Source organism: Lissotriton helveticus, chromosome 1_1 (genome assembly GCF_964261635.1).
Source record: "Lissotriton helveticus chromosome 1_1, aLisHel1.1, whole genome shotgun sequence".
NCBI lineage: Eukaryota > Metazoa > Chordata > Amphibia > Caudata > Salamandridae > Lissotriton > Lissotriton helveticus.
In genome coordinates, this window is record NC_136057.1 from 94,255,744 (window position 1) to 94,274,827 (window position 19,084).

General features: G+C 41.9%; 1 protein-coding gene and 1 long non-coding RNA gene across 3 annotated transcripts in view; both read left to right on the plus strand.

Annotated features, from left to right (window-relative positions):
• LOC144755860 (uncharacterized) overlaps positions 1-1,781 on the plus strand; it is an 84,823-nt gene extending 83,042 nt beyond the window's left edge. For both annotated transcript variants that reach the window (XR_013594986.1, XR_013594992.1), the window contains exon 4: positions 1,084-1,781. This is a non-coding gene — a long non-coding RNA (uncharacterized LOC144755860). The remainder of the gene's footprint in view (positions 1-1,083) is intronic.
• Positions 1-19,084, plus strand: part of LOC144755990 (endogenous retrovirus group PABLB member 1 Env polyprotein-like) — a 1,167,430-nt gene that overhangs the window by 213,591 nt on the left and 934,755 nt on the right. The window lies entirely within an intron of this gene.

Sequence of the window (19,084 nt, forward strand, 5' to 3'; positions counted from 1 at the left end):
GTCCTCTGCCTTAAATGAGGGCGCACTTGGTGTGACCCTCCAGGTCACAGGACCGGTCCAAGATCTCTCATAGTCCCTTGTCAGAAGTTGCACAGTACTGGGGTGGCAGAAAAATCTCATGTAATTGTTTTGTGGTAGATTTATCCCAGTAACGTGCAGTTACAAGTTTTACGCCATGTACTGGGGAGTTGCCACGAGGAACAGATTTTTCTGCCTGTCAAACCACATGCCATTCACTATTTCATAGTGTTTTCTTCTTTTATTTACCCCTTGTTTTAAGCAGGTGGTAGATATATGCATGTGGTTGGTTGGGGGGAGATGGGTGAAGCAGGGGAGAGAAGAGGAAAGCATTTTCTAACAGAGGGAGGAATTGTGTGTTTCCCCCAGTTAGTAAAAAAACAGCATGAGTCTTGGCTGCTTCTGCTGTACCCAGAGACTTGTGGGTCTCTTCAGTCTGATTCTGTCTGGAAAAAAATTGTGTCCTGTTTTTCTGCACCCGGTAAATCCAGGTGCAGAAAAGCCTAACAACTGATAATCAGGTGGAATAAAATGAACACATGAAAGTACGCCTTAATTTCATTGCCCTTGATTCATACTCTGGACCACAGTTGAGGGATAGGTCTAGGCATAGTCCTCGCAACACACAATAGATTTGCGTGCGGCAGAGGCCAGAGCTCAAAAGTCAAGATACCAGATACAAGTAGATGGTAACTCAGGGCAGAGGAAAACGCCTGTTGTCCATGGAGGGGTCATTCCCGTCCCAGAAATCTACATTAAAAATTAATTAATAGTATTCTATTTTAAATATATTTTTGGTGCCAGTCCATATGACTTTAATGTCTGCTTCTGGGATTCTATGTTATAAGTCCATAGGGTACATGTATCCTTTCTGAGCTTAATAAAATGTTGGAAATTTCTACAACTCATCACTCCTAGATCCAAGTACTCTCAGGCTACCATTCTACACTCTGCTCTGTCTGAAGAACAGCTGAACAAAAAATTCTGCAACTCTGCATTGATATGGCTTGTAAATTATTTTTGGGGATATTTACATGTATTAACTATTTAATTTTAATACTATAGGTGATTGAAATTACGGACGAAGTAAGCAAGATTTAGCATCAGCCAACTGAATGTTAGTGCCATAAGAAGGATTATTTTGAAAAACTGAAGGACATCCAGCATTCTAAGTTTAAACAATTTCCAAAATCTAGGTGTGGCGAGGAAGTGGGATTTGAGGAAAGTACTATACATGTAAGTGAAGTCTCTAATTTTGCATTTCATTAACCCAGAGCAAAGTCCTATCTGTCCACACAGCATCAGAAATAGTGCCAGAAAGAGACCAATCACAACATCCTCATCTGAAATATTATCAGAAAGACAAATTGCCTCAGCATGACAGAATAACGTTCATCTAAAGCACGCATGATCTAAAGCATCATGTAATCCCAGAGAGGAAGGACACACTGCATAAAAGAAAGATATAACAAAAGGTTTCTTCTGCAGACCATCAAAGAAAAGACACTCAAAGAAGACTCCGAAGCTGACACGCTAACAACCAAAAGATTGGAAAATCACCTTTGTTCAACAACCGTTTTTAACCAGTTACGCAAGTTTGAGACTATCTGCCTCGGGATGCAACACCGCAACCCACTCTGCTCACTCTTGCGAAAACCTTAAAAATGTACCACTTTATTGTGTTCATGACCATCTCAGATTGTTTTCTTTTTATTGTGTGCTGTTCTGTAATTCTATGAAAATCGCCTCAACATTATCTGTTGTGCAGGAGTGATATGTAAAACTGTGAAATATAAAAATGGATTAAATGAGCACCGTTGCACTATAGCTAATGTAAATAAATCCTCGTCTTCAGAACTGCAATCCTTAACCTTACACCAAACATAGAAAGGGTAAAAGAAACTGCTGTTCTGCGACTGGTGAGAAACAATATTACTGTGCATGTTCTAATGTTCTCAGTTACTGCCATTACGCCAGTGCAAAAAGGTACTTAACAGTTTAATCATTAAATATCAGACTAACACCTTAACACTGCATTGCTAAGAACCTATACAAATAGATTTGAGAAAAACTTCAGTCACAAAATAAGTTGCTGCTGGAGAGGCTATAACCAAAAGACTGTTATCTGCTAGAAACATTTCAACAGGTTTTAAAGGGCTGCATCCAGTCAAATTTTGCTCAATTCAAGTGTTAAGAAGATTACACACAATTTCTTTTAGAGATAAATGCTGAACATTATCTAAACAAGCCCGACTCTAAAATCGGGTACACTCTTACCGTGGCATATAAGCAAGAGAAAACTAAATGTAGAGATATTAACTCTAGGAATACATCTTATAAAAACACGGGCTGTGATAACAAATTCAGTGTTAAGACCCGCCTCAATCAAAGCAAAGTAACCCAAGTTGGGGAAAAAAGTTACCTGTGCCAAAAATGATTCAGCCATAAATCTCATCTCACTGAATTTGAGAGAATGCATACTGGGAAAAACCTCTCTCAGTGCTCAGTGTGCCAAAAGAGTTTCTGCAGTAAATATTATCTCACTGAGCATATGAGAATCCACACTGGGGAAAAACCTTATCAGTGCTCTGAATGCCAAAAAAGGTTTTGTAAAAAACAAAGTCTTTCTCAACATATATTAACCCACACTGGGGAAAAACCTTATCAGTGCTCTGAATGCCAGAAAGGTTTCAGTTTAAAAAGTAGTCTCACAAAGCACATAAGAATCCACACTAGGGAAAAACCTTACCAGTGCTCTGAATGCCAGAAATATTTCAGTGAAAAAAGAGACCTTACTGTACATACAAGGACCCACACTGGGGAAAAACCTTATCAGTGCTCTGAATGCAAGAAAAGGTTTTGTAAAAAACAAAGTCTTTCTAAACATGTATTAACCCACACTGGGGAAAAACCTTATCAGTGCCCCGAATGCCAGAAAAGGTTTTGGACAAAACAAAATCTTTCTCAACATGTATTAACCCACACTGGGGAAAAACCTTATCAGTGCACGGATTGCCAGAAATGTTTCAGTGACAAAGCCAGTCTCACTCTTCATAGAAGAACTCACACTGGAGAGAAACCTTATCAGTGCCCGGAATGCCAGAAATGTTTCATTGACAAAAACAGTCTCACTCATCATATAAGAACCCACACTGGGGAGAAACCTTTTCAGTGCTCTGAATGCCAGAAATGTTTCCGTGTAAAATTCAGACTCACTGAACATACAAGAATCCACACAGGGGAAAAACCATATCAGTGCTCTGAATGCCAGAAAAGGTTTTGTAAAAAACAAAGTCTTTCTCAACATGTAATGAACCACACTGGGGAAAAACCTTATACGTGCTCTGAATGCCAGAAAGGTTTCAATTTAAAAAGTAGTCTCACAAAGCACATAAGAATCCACACTGGGGAAAAACCTTATCAGTGCTCTGAATGCCAGAAATGTTTCAAAAACAAACTCGGTCTCACCCAGCATATACAGACCCACACTGGGGAAAAACCTTATCAGTGCTCTGAAAGCCAGGAAAGGTTTTGTAACCAACAAAGTCTTTCTCAACATTCAATAACCCATTCTGTGGAACATCCTTATCAGTGCCCGGAATGCCAGAAATGTTTCATTGACAAAAACAGTCTCACTCATCCTATAAGAACCCACACTGGGGAGAAACCTTTTCAGTGCTCTGAATGCCAGAAATGTTTCCGTGTAAAATTCAGACTCACTGAACATACAAGAATCCACACAGGGGAAAAACCATATCAGTGCTCTGAATGCCAGAAAAGGTTTTGTAAAAAACAAAGTCTTTCTCAACATGTAATGAATCACACTGGGGAAAAACCTTATACGTGCTCTGAATGCCAGAAAGGTTTCAATTTAAAAAGTAGTCTCACAAAGCACATAAGAATCCACACTGGGGAAAAACCTTATCAGTGCTCTGAATGCCAGAAATGTTTCAAAAACAAACTCGGTCTCACCCAGCATATACAGACCCACACTGGGGAAAAACCTTATCAGTGCTCTGAAAGCCAGGAAAGGTTTTGTAACCAACAAAGTCTTTCTCAACATTCAATAACCCATTCTGTGGAACATCCTTATCAGTGCTCTGAATGCCAGAAATGTTTCAGTATAAAAAGTAGTCTCACACGGCACATAAGAACCCACACTGGGGAAAAACCTTATCAGTGCATTGAATGTCAGAAATGTTTCAGTGAAAAAAGAATACTCACTCGACATACAAGAACCCACACTGGTGAAAAACCTTATCAGTGCTCTGACTGCCAAAAAAGTTTCAGCTATAAATCTAATCTCACTGCACATGTGAGAATCCACAATGGGGGAAAAACATTATCAGTGCTCTGAATGTCAAAAAAGATTCAGAGGTAGTGATGGTTACATGCACCATAAGAAAACACACCATCAAAAATACTTCAGTGCTCCAAGTGCCAGAAAAGCATCAATTTTAAATGCAATCTCACTCTACATGAGCAGACGCACACAGGGAAAAAATATTACCAATGCTGTGAATGCCAGAAATTCCTATTTTTTGATAGGCACAGCCTCACTAACCATAATCAACTCCATACTGATGAAAACCTTATGAGTGCTCTGAATGCCAGAAAAGCTGCAGAGAAAAACGCTATCTCACCATGAGAAACTCCAAACTGGAGATAATCCTTATGCCATAAAAGCTTGAATCTGAAAGACAGAGTTATGCTTCATGAGAGATCCCACTCTGGAGAAAAACCTTATGAGTGCTCGAAATGCAAGCAAAGTTTTGGTCACAAATTCTCACTTGTCAGGAGCAAACTCACAAGGGAGAAAAAAGCCTTATGTGTGTTCGGAATGTCAGATAAGGTTTATTCATGAAAACAATGTCATTTCACATGAGAGAATTCACACTGGACTAAAGCCTTATACAGGAGTGGAAAGCCAGAAACGTTATACTCAGAAAGGAGATCTCACTTAACATGAGAAATGCACCCACACCAGGTGAAAAGTAAGGCGTATCTTGAGTTGCAGAAAAGCTTCTAATAACCTAATGAGAGAGCACATATTGTAGTTGCAATAGGATTAATCAAGAAATTCTTGCAGGATAACTTAGGCTGCCCGCATGCAACCTCCAAAGAAATTTCAGGCCTTGAAAATGTTTTAATTGCAATAAAAATCCACAATTTGAGTATCTGAAAGTTACAAAACTCTCAAGGTCTTTACTTGACACAGAGAAGTGTTCCTACTTGCAAACATCAACTAATTAACAAAAAATTCACAATATTAATTTTCTCCACCCAAAAGGTTTCTACTCACACTTGTTTCTTAACATATGACTGAAATCTAAATTTTCATGATAAGATTAGGCCTAGGCGGTGTTCCGCAATGAAGAACTCCGCAAAGTGTCAAAAAAACTCAACCGCTCAACGCAGAGTTCTGCGAGCAGCGGAGTGCGTTAGGGTAAATTTGAAGCGCTTTTTCGGTGAGTAGCACGCTACTCCAGAATCCAAAAATGATTAGTGGTGAATTAGTGTAGGGAAATATAAAATGTTTTTGAGAGCTGGACATGTTGGTCTGTTAGTTGGGTTGAAGAAGAGAGTTGGGGGATAGAAGAGGGAAGGTTTTACATTTATATAGCGCTTGCTAACCCTGATTAAGTGTTGAAGTGCTTTTCAGCGAGTAGCATGCTACTCCATAACCCAAAAAGATAAATAGATAGATCAATTATTGTGGGTAGGTTGTTTTATTATATAAATTCAACTGTACAAAATGTCATAAAATTCTGTTGTAAAGTTGTATCCAAGAGGCAAGTATAGTCTCTGATAATAATGTATACAAAGTTGGCTTGCCATCAAGACTGATGCCCCGTAATGTTGATGCAAAGTCATCTGTGCTGGAGTATCCTAGACTCTTGTTGAATTGTACCATCCAACTTGTAGGTACTGCTATTTGTATCAGGTCCATGTTGTAGGCAGACACAAACGCCGAAATTGTGCACTATTTATATTAAGCATAATGTAGGTGAACAGATGACCGTAACCACTCTACAAGCTGTATTAGGCAGACCCTCGAGGATATCGCGATTTTGCAATTTCGCGGTTTTCCGCAAAATCGGCATTTTTGTTAAAGTGGCGAGCTTTTTTTTAAAAGTCCCGCGAAATCGGGACCCGTGCAGCAGAGGGGTGTGCGCGAGCCGCAGAAGAGATGTTTATCCCGTCAGGGCTGGCGCTATGCTAACTGCTTTTACTCTGCCTCCCTCCACCCATAAGTGGATGTGACATCTCTAAGCCCCTCTCCCTGACGGCCTGGCCTTGGAGTCGGCAGGCCCAGCGCCCCGGGCCAGGCTGAGCCGTTGGCATATGTGGGAGATTCTGAGACGTGTGTGTGTGTGGGGAGGGGCGTTTTACACACACTCCTTACCTGTTCAGGCCCCTCGTCCACCTCAATGCACAAAGTGCCCTGTAAGGACACACATCCCACATGCCCAGATATGCCTAGCACTTGCTGCCACCGGTTGTCTTACACACATACGCAACAGACAGGCAACAGGCATGCCTGCCGTTCTAGAAGATTCGTTAGTGATTCCGTGCCGCCCCGCAGATGAATACGAGTCGAGCACTCTCACTCGCGTGCACCCATGGCTCATTGAAGATGGGCTTCATCTGACACAGAGACACATCCACTCATACGACTAATGGTGCAGGTGCACTAGACTCCACTCGGTGATGGAAAGCTGGTAACCTCATGGGAGAGACCCCTGAACCAAAACTACACTGATGCCACACAAGCGACAGATTGTGTGCCAGACACGTGCCCACATGACAACAGTGCCAGGGCCCCCGCGCCGGCTCGCAGCCAGGGGGCCTCGCGCTTTCAAAAGCTACAGAGTTTGGAGGCCCAGGGGATTTTGATCAATATCTGCCGGCTGGTCCGTCTCTCTGGGCCTAATCGCTGCATCTGCATGAGGATAGCAGCGATTAGACAGATAATTAGGGAGCCCTTACCTGTGAATTTCGCCCTGCCCCTCTTTGAATGAAAAGCAGGATAACCCGCAGGGCGCAGAACAAAGGTGGAATGACGGCGCCTTACACTGAAAACCCCTCAGCTCACCCAGGATGAGGGAAAGGGAGCACAGAGTGAATGAAAGGGGTACGAAAAGCCTAATAAAGTGAGAGGGGAGAGCAGATCAGGGGCGTAACAAAGGCCCCCCGCAGCCCACTCGGTGCGGGGAGGGGGCCCCAGGCTTACCCGTCCTTGAGGGGGCCCCCTCAGCCCCTACTGATGTGCGGCCCCCTTCCGCACATCTTGCATTTTCCTCCAGTGTTTTTTAGAGATTGTAATGTCACCCTAGTAGGAAAATGTTCACCCTCATTGCAGACGTGCCCATTGCTTTGTATGTGCAGGCAGTGATTGAGAATAAAAAGTGCCAGTCTCAAGAAGGCTTTTATCTGAGCAGCGTTCGGGCCAGCAGCCGTCTCAAAGGCTGCGCTGCCTGAAGAAATCCCAGGCTATGCTAAAGCAAATGGAGAATTGCATTTCCAAGGGATAACAACCTTCACCTGTGGGCTGCTTCCTCTATTCCATATTCCAGGTTGCCTATTCAAAGTGGAATACTCTGCTAAAACGGTTTCCATTGATTTAAGGCTGAAAATTAATGATTATGAGTAAAATAAAGTGCTGCAAAAATGCCGCTAAATTTCAATATTTGTGCCGCTAAATTTCAATATTTGTGCCGCTAAATTTGCGAATCCATGCTGCTATATCCTGGGGGGTCTGATTAGGTGCTTAGAATTAGAGTGACATAGAGGGCAAAAAACACTCCACTAACTCTGTCACTCGCTTAGTACAGACAAACGCCAAAGGTCCTCGTACATAATGAAGCATCGGGGTGCACCCTCTTTCTGTGTCCCATGGCCATTTTGGTTTTTGTTCTACAGAAGAGGCTGCAGACACTTCCATAGCCCTTTATGTAGTGTGGATCACGTAGGAGAGATTCTCAGCGGGCATGCTTTCCTTTGTATTGGGCATGGCCACATTCAAATGTGGGAAAACCTTACGTCTTGCGACTGCACTGTATTATTGACACGGGCAAAAGGGCAAACAAGCAGTTAGGAGGCGCACTGATTGTATACCCCCACCTGACAGGATGGTGACAGACCCCAACCACCTGCAGGGAAAACGTGCCACCTTGTTTAATAGCTGCCAGAAGCTACTTTGTAAGCAGACTGGTGGTTTACAACTGCCCCTACGTTGGGGCACCACATGCTTTTTCCAGCATAATCTGGTGTACTCCCCCTGTGTGACATGACAGCACCCGCTGAAGACTGCACCGTTGTGTAGTCTGGGACAGTGCACCTTCCCTGTAATTCTGAACTGGGCCTTTAAATACGGTACTATTTTGTGTGCCTATTTAATTCAGGTATACAAAGAATGTGGTACTACTTGTATACTAAGGTACATAATGAGATTACGTAGATTACACCTCTGCGTGCCTAATGCTGCCATTTGCATTTCAAGACCAGTGATTAATGTGGCTTTATGAAGTTCAACGCCATAGGGTGTTCCCGACCTGTCTGATACTTGCATATGGAAAAGATGGGCCATTTGGAACCTAAAGATAGTTAAAACATATTCATAGGTCACGATTTAAGTCTGCATCTAAAATAAAACTGTAAATTAGGAGAGGTGATAAGTGAGATGTTAAAAGGCAGCCGCTTATCGAGCTGCATTTGTAAGTAGGCCTCCCTATATTATGAGATCTATTCCTGCTTCAGTCCTTAATTGCAATGAATACTTTAATACCCAGGCATGAAGTCATTGTCGAGCTGTTTAAATATCCACCTGTCTCCCCACCTCTTCCTCACTGCATCCTTAACCAGTGGTCTAGCCAGTGTGCCCTGGGCCCTAAAGCAAGAAAGGAAATGTGACACCTGCCCTCTGTTTGGACTGTGGAAAACAGAATTAATCATTGTTCTGTGGGCCCCTCAGGCCTTTGTTTGAACTGTGACAAACACAGTTATCAGGGTTCAGTGGGCTTTAAGGCGTCTGGGACCTGGTGCCACTGCACCTGCTGCACCAATAGAAAGCTAAGCCCCTGCCCTTAACAGCTTCTATTCTAGCCCCACTGGTGAACTGAACCAGCCAAGTAATGATCTGGCCATATCTGCAGGAATGCAGCCGCCTCTTCGACTGAAGAGTTTTAAGTCGCATGAAAGCAGCATGCGGGAAACAAATATTTTCTGAGGCAGTCAACCAACACCTTGTCTGTTCCAACATGAATCCATTTAAAACCAGGGACGAAAAAACGGTTCATCGTCATTTCTTGCTTATCAAAAGGGTAAAACAGATTCATCTAACATTACAGTGTACCACATAAAAAATGGTGATTCTGTTTACAAATTAAAAATAGCATGCATAAAGAAAGGGGAGCCTTTGGCCAAAATAGCCATTTTCCCTACCCATACTTCTAACACATCTTTTACAAAAAAATGTTAACTACATTGTCATCTGGAAATAGTCATTAGCGCCTACTCATAAGCAAATGACATTTAGAATTCTCTTTCACTTCAAGCTTTCAAAAGTAAATTGATATAAAAGCAGTATTGAATTTTTTGACATTGTGTACTCTTACCAAAATTTAGAGCATCAATTTTATATGACACGCCATAGAAAAAAGGAGTTCTTTATATATACTAAACCTCCAGAAACATTTGATTAACCAGTTATAAAGTCACGTCTAGCTTAGTTATTTTATAGTCTTCTTTTTAAGAGAAATTATTTCACATTGTTAATGGTTCTGCATGGCTAAACATTTATAAGGTCCCAAAGGCGAGACCTATTGGCTATGCCAATGCTTGTTATTGATTGAGTACAATGAGCAGCAGCACTTTTGATTAGGTCCCGAAGAAAGCCGCAAACACCTCTTTGGAGGGTTAATAGGCTGAAACATGTTGACCTCTTATTAACTTTCACTCTGCTGCCCCCACTACCCTGAGCTCATTTTTGTGGTATTTCGTATACCATTCTCTATAACAAAACATGCCTGAACTCCTCCCTCTCAGTGAGGGGGCTGTACCCTGTACTTTAACTAGGTATAACGGTGGGAGGAGGTTCTGAATGAGGAAACATGCCAACTATGGTGGGTGAGGGAAATCTTCCTTTTAAAGGGATATTTCATCTTAGCTAGGTCTTAATTTGCAACAGTAATCCTCATAGACCCAAGGGTTTCTTGATTGTGGTGGAAATACATTTTTACCCCTTCATTGTACAGTTAAGCACAGACCATTGCTTGAAATGTTGTGATCAATGTAGGAAAAATACTCTGCACTGAGAAAATGTATTAAAATAACGGAAAGTTGATAATTGCATTTAATACCTTCTCATACCTGGATTTATCTAGAAGAGAAGTCTGTTAATTCAAGCAGATTTTTGATACCACAAGGTATAAGAAATTAGGGGATCTTTATCTGATATCTTTATCAGTAAATTATCTGAAATTATTGCACATATACTTTTGCAAGTATTATTTCTAAAGATAAAGGAAATTCTATATTTGTCTTTTCTAAACTAACTCCAGTGCGTTTAACTACAATAACCACCTCTCTCAAAGCAATATTGTGCTTGTTTTAGTGAGAAAGCTAAATGATCTAGGAGAAACCAGGACTGCGCGTCAGTATTTTTCTCAGGAAGCTTTAAGTTAGAGAGTGAAAACACTTTTTAGAATGCCCCAAAAATTGTGACAAAGATATTTCAATATGTTTGACAAAAAGAATAGATACATTTCATGACAATATGGAAATGGGAAATAAAATAATAGAAACAAATATTTACACCACATGACAAAAACATTAGAGACTACATTTCAACAATGTATAGGAAATACTGAGGTTCATGTATTAATAATCCATTTGGTAAAACTGGTTGCTTGTGGAGTCAGCACACTACTGTGTCTGTGATGGCTTTTAAATAAAGGCATTTTTAATGCACCCCATTTTACTTCCAGATTCACAAATGTCCCCTTGGGTAACTACCTCCTGTTACTGTTTTTCAGCCCACATATGGTTTCAAAGCTTAATACATACCTTAAGGATGTATTACGTATTTAGAAGGGACACTATTAATATTCCCCTTCCAAATTCCTAATTGTTAAATGGGCTTAGTACATTTCAAAAAGCGGTTTAGCATTTGCAAACTCTGTGAATTACCGAACCAGTGGATTTTTGAACAATAAAACCCTTGGTACATGAGTCAATTGTTCTCAATTCCCTCCAAATTAAGTTTGCTAATAATGTTAGTTGAATGATAACCGGTGCACGTTCCTATTTAGTGTTAGTGTTGCTTTAGATCAAATAAAAACAATCACACATAACTCTTACACAATACTTAAAGACAGAATTTCTGACATCCAGCTTTAATGTTTTCTTAAATATATTTGCAAATGTTGTCACTTAAACAGGAAAGCATCTCAACCGGTCTCTTGACATAAAATAGGTTGTAATCATAATCTTTCTATACATTTTCTGAGTTCCAGGAACAATGTGTGTTATCTGTGTTTACTCTAAACCACTATAATAAACATTTTCAATGATTTTATATTTGATCTGTTTGTACTGGTTTCTATTGCAGACAATAATCTAGATTTAGACCAAGGATCTATTCCACCCATGGCTTTTAAAACCTATTTATCATTGATCTCTTTTAGTGTTATCGCATATAAAACTGTAATAGAACTGATCTGAGAGATGGACCTTCAAAGTCAATTTATTGAACAACCTATGGAGTTAAATTCTGAATAGATTAGATCCACAAGCATTGCCTGACCACTGTATTTTACATCAATAGATTACTAATCAGCACATGTTGTCTAAGTACAATTCATTCATCTTCAATTTTTCACGGAGCTCATGCTGTGTCTGTGTGAATTCTTTTAAAATATGACATTTAAATGTCCAAAAGTTTAGGAATTCTAGTTTCAAGCCTGGTCAAACCTTAATGAATGCTATACCTAAAGATGCCCTTCTGTTCCTACATTTTATTGTGCACCATGATTCAGAAATGGCATGTTTTTGCTTTCAGAGGTAAAATTCTAAACATATTTATTGTTGTTGCCATCTGAAACATGATCAATAATTGGGAAGATAACAACAAGTGGTCCTGTGATGCTTGCTGGAATGGGAAGTCATTAATCAAAAGGTGGATTGAATTCAAGTTAAGTTGACAATTTTACAAAAGTGTATGGATTTTGTATATATTTAAAATTGTTGATCTCTAAAAAGGCTTAAATCAAAAAATCGAATTGAAATTCAAGTTTATCATTTCAATCCTATTGTTAGAAAAGATGTAATTTTGAACCCCATGAGGTGGGTCCTTTCCAGAAAGCATTCAGGTTGTAATCATGAGTCAAATAATGCTGAGAAGGTTAAAATATTCAAATTGAATTCTAATTACACATGAAATGTTCATTGTTCAATATATCTCTCTTAGTATTTTAATGTGAGGACTTTATTGCTTAAGGAAAATAATTAGTATTTGTTTTTCTATATGTAGCAAGCATTACATTAATGAAACCACTGTATCCCACCCTCTTTCTTTCCCTTCCTGTTCTTTATGAACGTTTCTATTGTTGAACTTTAAAGACAGCCCGAAATTAAGAATTGTGCTGTTCCTAACTTTGCTAAGTTACAGTTTGTTGATTTTTATGTACAACTTTCGTCTCATATGTGTATGGCAACTGATGTTCTGTTTTGCTTTAATAATCAGCTTATGTTTATTATATTTTATTATGTTTTATTAATGTTTCAAACACAACAAATGGTAGTTGATATGTGTTTACAACTGCAGCATTTTTATTGTATGGGCACTTTCAAAGGGGACAAAAATATTGTCTGCGGGTTGATGGAGTACCACATTGGCATCAGCAGGCAGAGTTTTGGGCAGGTGATTGGGGGTATATGTAAGGTTGGAATAGGGGGAACAACGCATGTACATTGTGTGGACTGTGACTCCTGGAGTTATTGTGAGGGATACCATGCTACCCTGTAAATTAATCCCCTAGTGATTATTATCAACAAACTTTATTCGAATTTTTATGAAAGAAAACCATAAAAGTCATACATAAAATGATAAAACATTTTCCAAGTTACAGATTTACAAATATAATATGTACAAGTTCATCAAAACCCAAGATAAAAATTAATGAAGTACAGTACAGAAGTTAATCGCAGCTTGACCTGAGTCTAACAGCGAACCATAAAAAGTAAAGCGTATGCAAAACAGTGTCATTAGAGAGCAGTTGTAAAAAGATAAGAGCTGGTCTCACCCTCCTAAAACCTGTTTTTTTGAGAATGGGAATAATAAATAACTTTCTAGGGACAGCATAAAAACTACAAAACATTATAAAGTTCATCATGTCCTGACGAGACTCACTGTTGCAGCTACAATGCATGAGGCACTGGCCTCTGTGGAGGATGCGAGGGTGTGCCATGTGGTAATGGAAGAGGTTGAGCCAAAACCGGGTAATTGAAAATGATTATGGATGCTTTTAAGGCCTAGAAGATAAGGTTCGCTGGTTGGTACGGTTTTTAACACGATGTACATACGTCAAGTGAAAGGCATTCCCGTAGGATGTCTTTGCTAAGTTTATTTTCTTGCTTAGCCCAAATATTAAGCCACAAAGCCAGGGGACAGAAAGCCAGTCCAATTGAGAGGAAAGGCATTCCAACTCTTTGTGCACAACATAAAACAAAGTGCTTTGTGGGACAGAAAGGGCACTTCGCAGGAAAGAGTTTTCAGTACTTTGCACTGCTCCTACCCCAATGTGGCCCAAAATCTCACTCCCATAACTAACCTTTCAGATATATTTGTTTTCATATGTCTTCAAAAGAGCCCCTATTGGCTTCCCTCCCCCTCTGCTGGCAAAGTTAAAAACAGCTGCAAAAGCTTTCACTAGATCCCCTTTCTTCCAAGTAAGCAAAGGGCACCAACTCAAGGAATCGTCAAACACAACTCCCAAATAGGAGAAAACATTGGTCTTCGGTATTGATGAAAGTCAGAGTTTAAAAGTGAACTGCTTAGCTTTACGAGGTCCCTCCTGCATAATGAACGACTTGGCATGATGAAAGAACAGGTCCAAGTCCTCCATTAAAAGGGCAAAATAATTCAGAAGAAGTTTTAGGCCCCTAGCTGTCCTCGCCTAGTGAACTGCGTCGCCAGCGTATAGGAGGACTGGCAGGCTATGCTTGCCTACCTGGGGACAATCCGCATTTGTGGCCAAAAGGGCCTTGTCTAAGGAATTAATATATAGGTTAAAAAGAAAGGGTGCAAAAATGCACCCCGATGCACCCCTCTCTTGATGTCAAGCTGACAGGACACTTTCAGGTCATTTGAATAGCGGACAACTGCAATTTAATCACAGTGAATAAAATAATGTTACTGTCAATGCCAATGGACGACATCAACTGCCACAGCTTGGACCTATTAACCCAGTGGAATGCTGAGAACTGGTCCATGAAGGCTAGGTATATGGGGCTGGAACGAGCCACAGTATATTTGTTCAGAACCATGTACAGGTTTAGACACTGTTCCACAGTGGAACGACATGGACGAAAGCCGTTTTAGATATCGGATAAAAAGTTGTTTTCATCAACCCATGATACAAGTGTGTCAAGTACCATGCAGCCCACCACCTTCACCACAGAGTCCAGCAGAGAAATGGGCCTATAACAATAGGTACTGTCCTGTTATCCCTTTTTTAATGCCGGGAGTATAATCGATAAAGCCCAAGAATCTGTGCGGCCAACCTGGACTGCAGCATTGATAACAGCTGTGAGGACAGGCACCCAGGTTTTTAAGTGGGCGATGTAGAGATGTGGTGGGATCCCATCTGGAGCGAGGGCCTTGTTTTTAGATAGACCCAGAATACCGGCACTCACCTCTTGCGTGGTGAAAATAAGTTCCGACTTGCCTTCCACCCTTTCCTGCCCCTCAATTGGAGGGGTATCCGACTGGAAGATACCCTCGAAATTATGTACCCAATCGTCCTCTGTGATTTGGGCATCCAGTAAATTAGCATTATTTCCAGATAGAAATGGGCTATTGAGCTATTACGCAGTGTACTAGCCTCCACTAAATCGGTCCAGGCCTCCTCCTTCAGGACAGACTCGCGAGTTGCTAGGGCAGCCTTATATGCTCTTCGTAGACCTTTGACCGCCACCCGGTCTTGGGGCTTAACACCCAAGGCCAGTCTCAGGTTCCTGGAAGCCTGGGAGCACGCTGAACCATCGTGGACCAGGGTGCTTACAGCCCCCACCGAGGCCTGTAGTAACTTCCTTATGACAGACATGGATCCAAATGCACCCATGATGCAGTGGTGGCTGGTGGAATTTGAAACTGGTGGGGCGTATGCAGCGCTGTCCCAATCGGTTTTTGAAGACTGGCCGTCCATATTGGGAGGAAGGGGGTGGGGGGGGTAGCTACACAACAGGCTAACTGTCTAGCTGAGTGTTACATTTTAGGTTAATCCAGCTGGATATTCTCGCAACTCTACCCTTTCCTATTGACTTCTTTGTGTACCTGTTAGCAGGATAGAGATGATTTTTCAATTAAGCCTCCCACTGCATTACATTCAATAATTTATTGGGGCTTTGTACTCTCGCCCCAAAAAAGAATGCCTCAAAGGTCCACTGCCATTACAATATGCTTCCATCATGTCACAACACCACTCCCCTTGGCCTTGACTCATTTGCATGTTATAATGAAATGTGTCTTTTGTACAGAAAGCCTTCGACGTGCTAGATCTTGCTATAAGTGGTGAAATGTAAATGTAGAAACCCGACCAGCATGGCAGGAATCCCTGCTGCAATTGCTGCGGAAGCTGAATTTCATGAAGTTATTTCCGAGCACATAATAGTGAATACAATAAAAAAAAATAAACTTACCAGGCATCTCCATTCTCCTCCGGTCCCGAGTGTCTCCTCTGCAACATGGAGCTAACTTCTCCCCACTCTTTTCTTTTTCGTACTAAACTGCCAAATTGGGAGACTGTATGCGACGGGAGGCAGCTGACTCTTGTTTACCTACGTTGTATCCTGGCATTTCATAGGGCATGGGGCGACATTGCCAAAAAAGGCGTCACCGCCCAAGCAGTATCCTATTCATAAGCCTGCACGCTACACTAGGCATGCGCAGCATACCTAATGGTTTGTGAATGTGAGTGAGGAGCAACGCCCCTCACTCGCATGCGCAGTCTGACCACCATCTTCCGAACTCCTGCTCTGAGTGCTCTCCCCAGTCTCCCCCGCCTCCCCTGCATGCGCTGTGCATTGACGTTCGCACTTTCACCCGCCCGGCCGGAAATGTAAACAGCCAAATTGAAAACTGTCTATTTGTCTGCTTACATTCCTTTGCCCGAACTGCAGACAGTGAACAGTTTCTTTTGTGGGGCGCCGCCCTGGCGCCCCTATGGACCAGCCGCCACTGCCATGATGTCCAGAGCACTTGCCTCATCATCGAGACAGGTGGCAAACTCGCTGCAACACCGAGTTAAAAGGGACTCGTGGAGTAGCTCTGGGACAATACCCCCCCACTTTAAACTCCTTCCCGCTTCCACCTCTTTAAGGGGGACACCAGCCCCCCCGCCCACCTTGGTGTGTCCGAGTGTCCGAGTGTCCGGGTCCAGCGTTTTGAGACACAAATGGGGTTGTGGTCACTGCATTCACTCACCTGCACAGAAAAATCGGTAACCAGAGAGTAAAAGCGCCATATACAAAGGTGAAATCAATAACGGTCTCACACCCTCTCCCAATAAATGTGGGAGTAATGTTTGTTTTCCCCGATGGCAGCTTATTTATCACAGATGTTAGATCAAATTCAAGCAAGATGCAGTTAAGCTCAACACCCTTGGGAGTATCTTCCATGTGTAAGCCTGCTTGTCGTGCACAGCACATATCTTCCACTCCTCCTTGCATGATGTCCCTGACCTTTGAAGATGCTATCCTGAAGTACAGACCCCAGCAGAGTTATATAGCCCTCATCCGGGTGTGTAACTCCAGCGTTGAAAAAGTTACCAGAGCAGCTTGCTCTTTCCACTGGGCAACAACATCACATGTAAATTGAGAGAGACATACAGTGAGGTATTGTAAGAAACTGGTTCTGTATACTGCACCAAAGTGAGGTACAGTGTGTATAGATTCCAAGGGTCCAAGGGTCTCCAGAGGTAGGCAGAGGTTAAAGTTAGATAGAACCTTACTCTCTAAAGTGGTAGCTTGGTCGAGCAGTAAGGCAGTATTAGAGGACAGTGTTAAGCATTTGATGTACACAGTCAGCAAATGAATTCACACACTCAAGAACTGAACTCTAGGCCAATTGTTTTTGTATAAAAAAATATACTGTTGTTTTATTTCTAGAACCAAGGAAGCCTGGCACAGGTAAGCATAACAATACTTTGCTGTAATCATTTACTTGTATGAACACAGTTCAAGTGGGCAGTAGAAATTGTACTTTGTTTGATTTACAAGGGAGCAGTAGTATGCAACACTTAGCAAATACAGTACATTGATATGAATAGGCTTTTTCACTAAATTGCAGGTAAGTTACTTTTTGCTATACTTTTCTAACTCAATGCTGGATACCTAGATTCAGCACTGGTACATTTCCTAGAAACAGCTAAGTAATTACGTTTTGGTAATCAGCATGATTTTTAAAGAATATTTTCAGTTTTAAAAACTCCACACTTGGAAATTGTTTGGAGCAGTACATTGAAATGAATGAGCTTCTACAATAAATTGCAGGTAAGTTACTTTTTGCTATACTTTTCTAACTCAGTGCTGGATACCTAGATTCCGTCCATCATCCCCTTTTGTATCGCTTTGGTCGCCGTAAGTTGGCAGGGTATGATCAGACGTGAGTCCCTTGCGACTTGATTCAAGATAGCCTGGCTGATGAGGGTTATGAACCCGAAACCGGTCCCAGGATACTTGTTTCTGGTCCAGGGAAGACCTGGATTGGCAGTTTGGGGTGGACTGTTCCCATGAGGCACAGGGTCAGACTGATTTGCATATGGCCATGTCTGAACTGGGGTGGCGGAGTGGGCTAAAGAATGGTGATGGATTGCACCCAGATCAGTTGACTGGAGGTGATTGTTTGGTTTGCTCAAACGCTCCGTCCATCATCCCCTTTTGTATCGCTTTGGTCGCCGTAAGTTGGCAGGGTATGATCAGACGTGAGTCCCTTGCGACTTGATTCAAGATAGCCTGGCTGATGAGGGTTATTAACCCGAAACTGGTCCCAGGATGCATGTTTCCAGTCCAGGGAAGACATGGCTTGGCAGTTCGGGCTGGACTGTTCCCATGAGGCACATGGTCAGACTGATTTGCATATGGCCATGTCTGAACTGGGGTGGCGGAATGAGCTAAAGAATGGTAATGGATTACACCCAGATCAGTTGACTGGGGGTGAGTGTTTGGTTTGCTCAAACGCTCCATCCATCATCCCCTTTTGTATCGCTTTGGATACATAGATTCAGCACAGGAACATTCCCTAGAAACAGGTAAGTAAACCCGTTTTGTTTATTTGTGCAATTAAAAAAAATATTTTTAGATTTCAAAACTCCACTCTTAGAAACATTTTGGAGAAAACGTGTCCATGTTATTCTATGGAGGGAAAACAGGTTAATGGTTCTCAGGAATTGACTGTGGGAGTTAAGGTTCTGGGGTTAGACTCGGGGGGTTTCCCAGGGTCAGTGATACACTTGTTTCACCCTCAGCGGCACTAGGACGGCTGGGTGGAGTGTTAAGTCCCAATGTTATCCTATGGAGGATATGGGGGCTTCGTTTGGTGGCGGCTGGCAAGCAGGCCACAGGATTGTGGGAGCAAAGCTCCTAGGGTTTAGCTCAGGGCAAGTTGGGGACCAATGGTGCACCCTCTGCGGCACTAGGGCGGCCGGGCGCAGGGGCTGTTTTGAGGTCGGGGGCCCTGTTAATTTCAATGGAGATTCTCCGGGACAAAAAAACACTGCAGGCCTGTGGACGAAGATCTTCCAGGAGCGCCCACCACTTCGAGTGGTAAGTTGGGATCTTGAAGGTT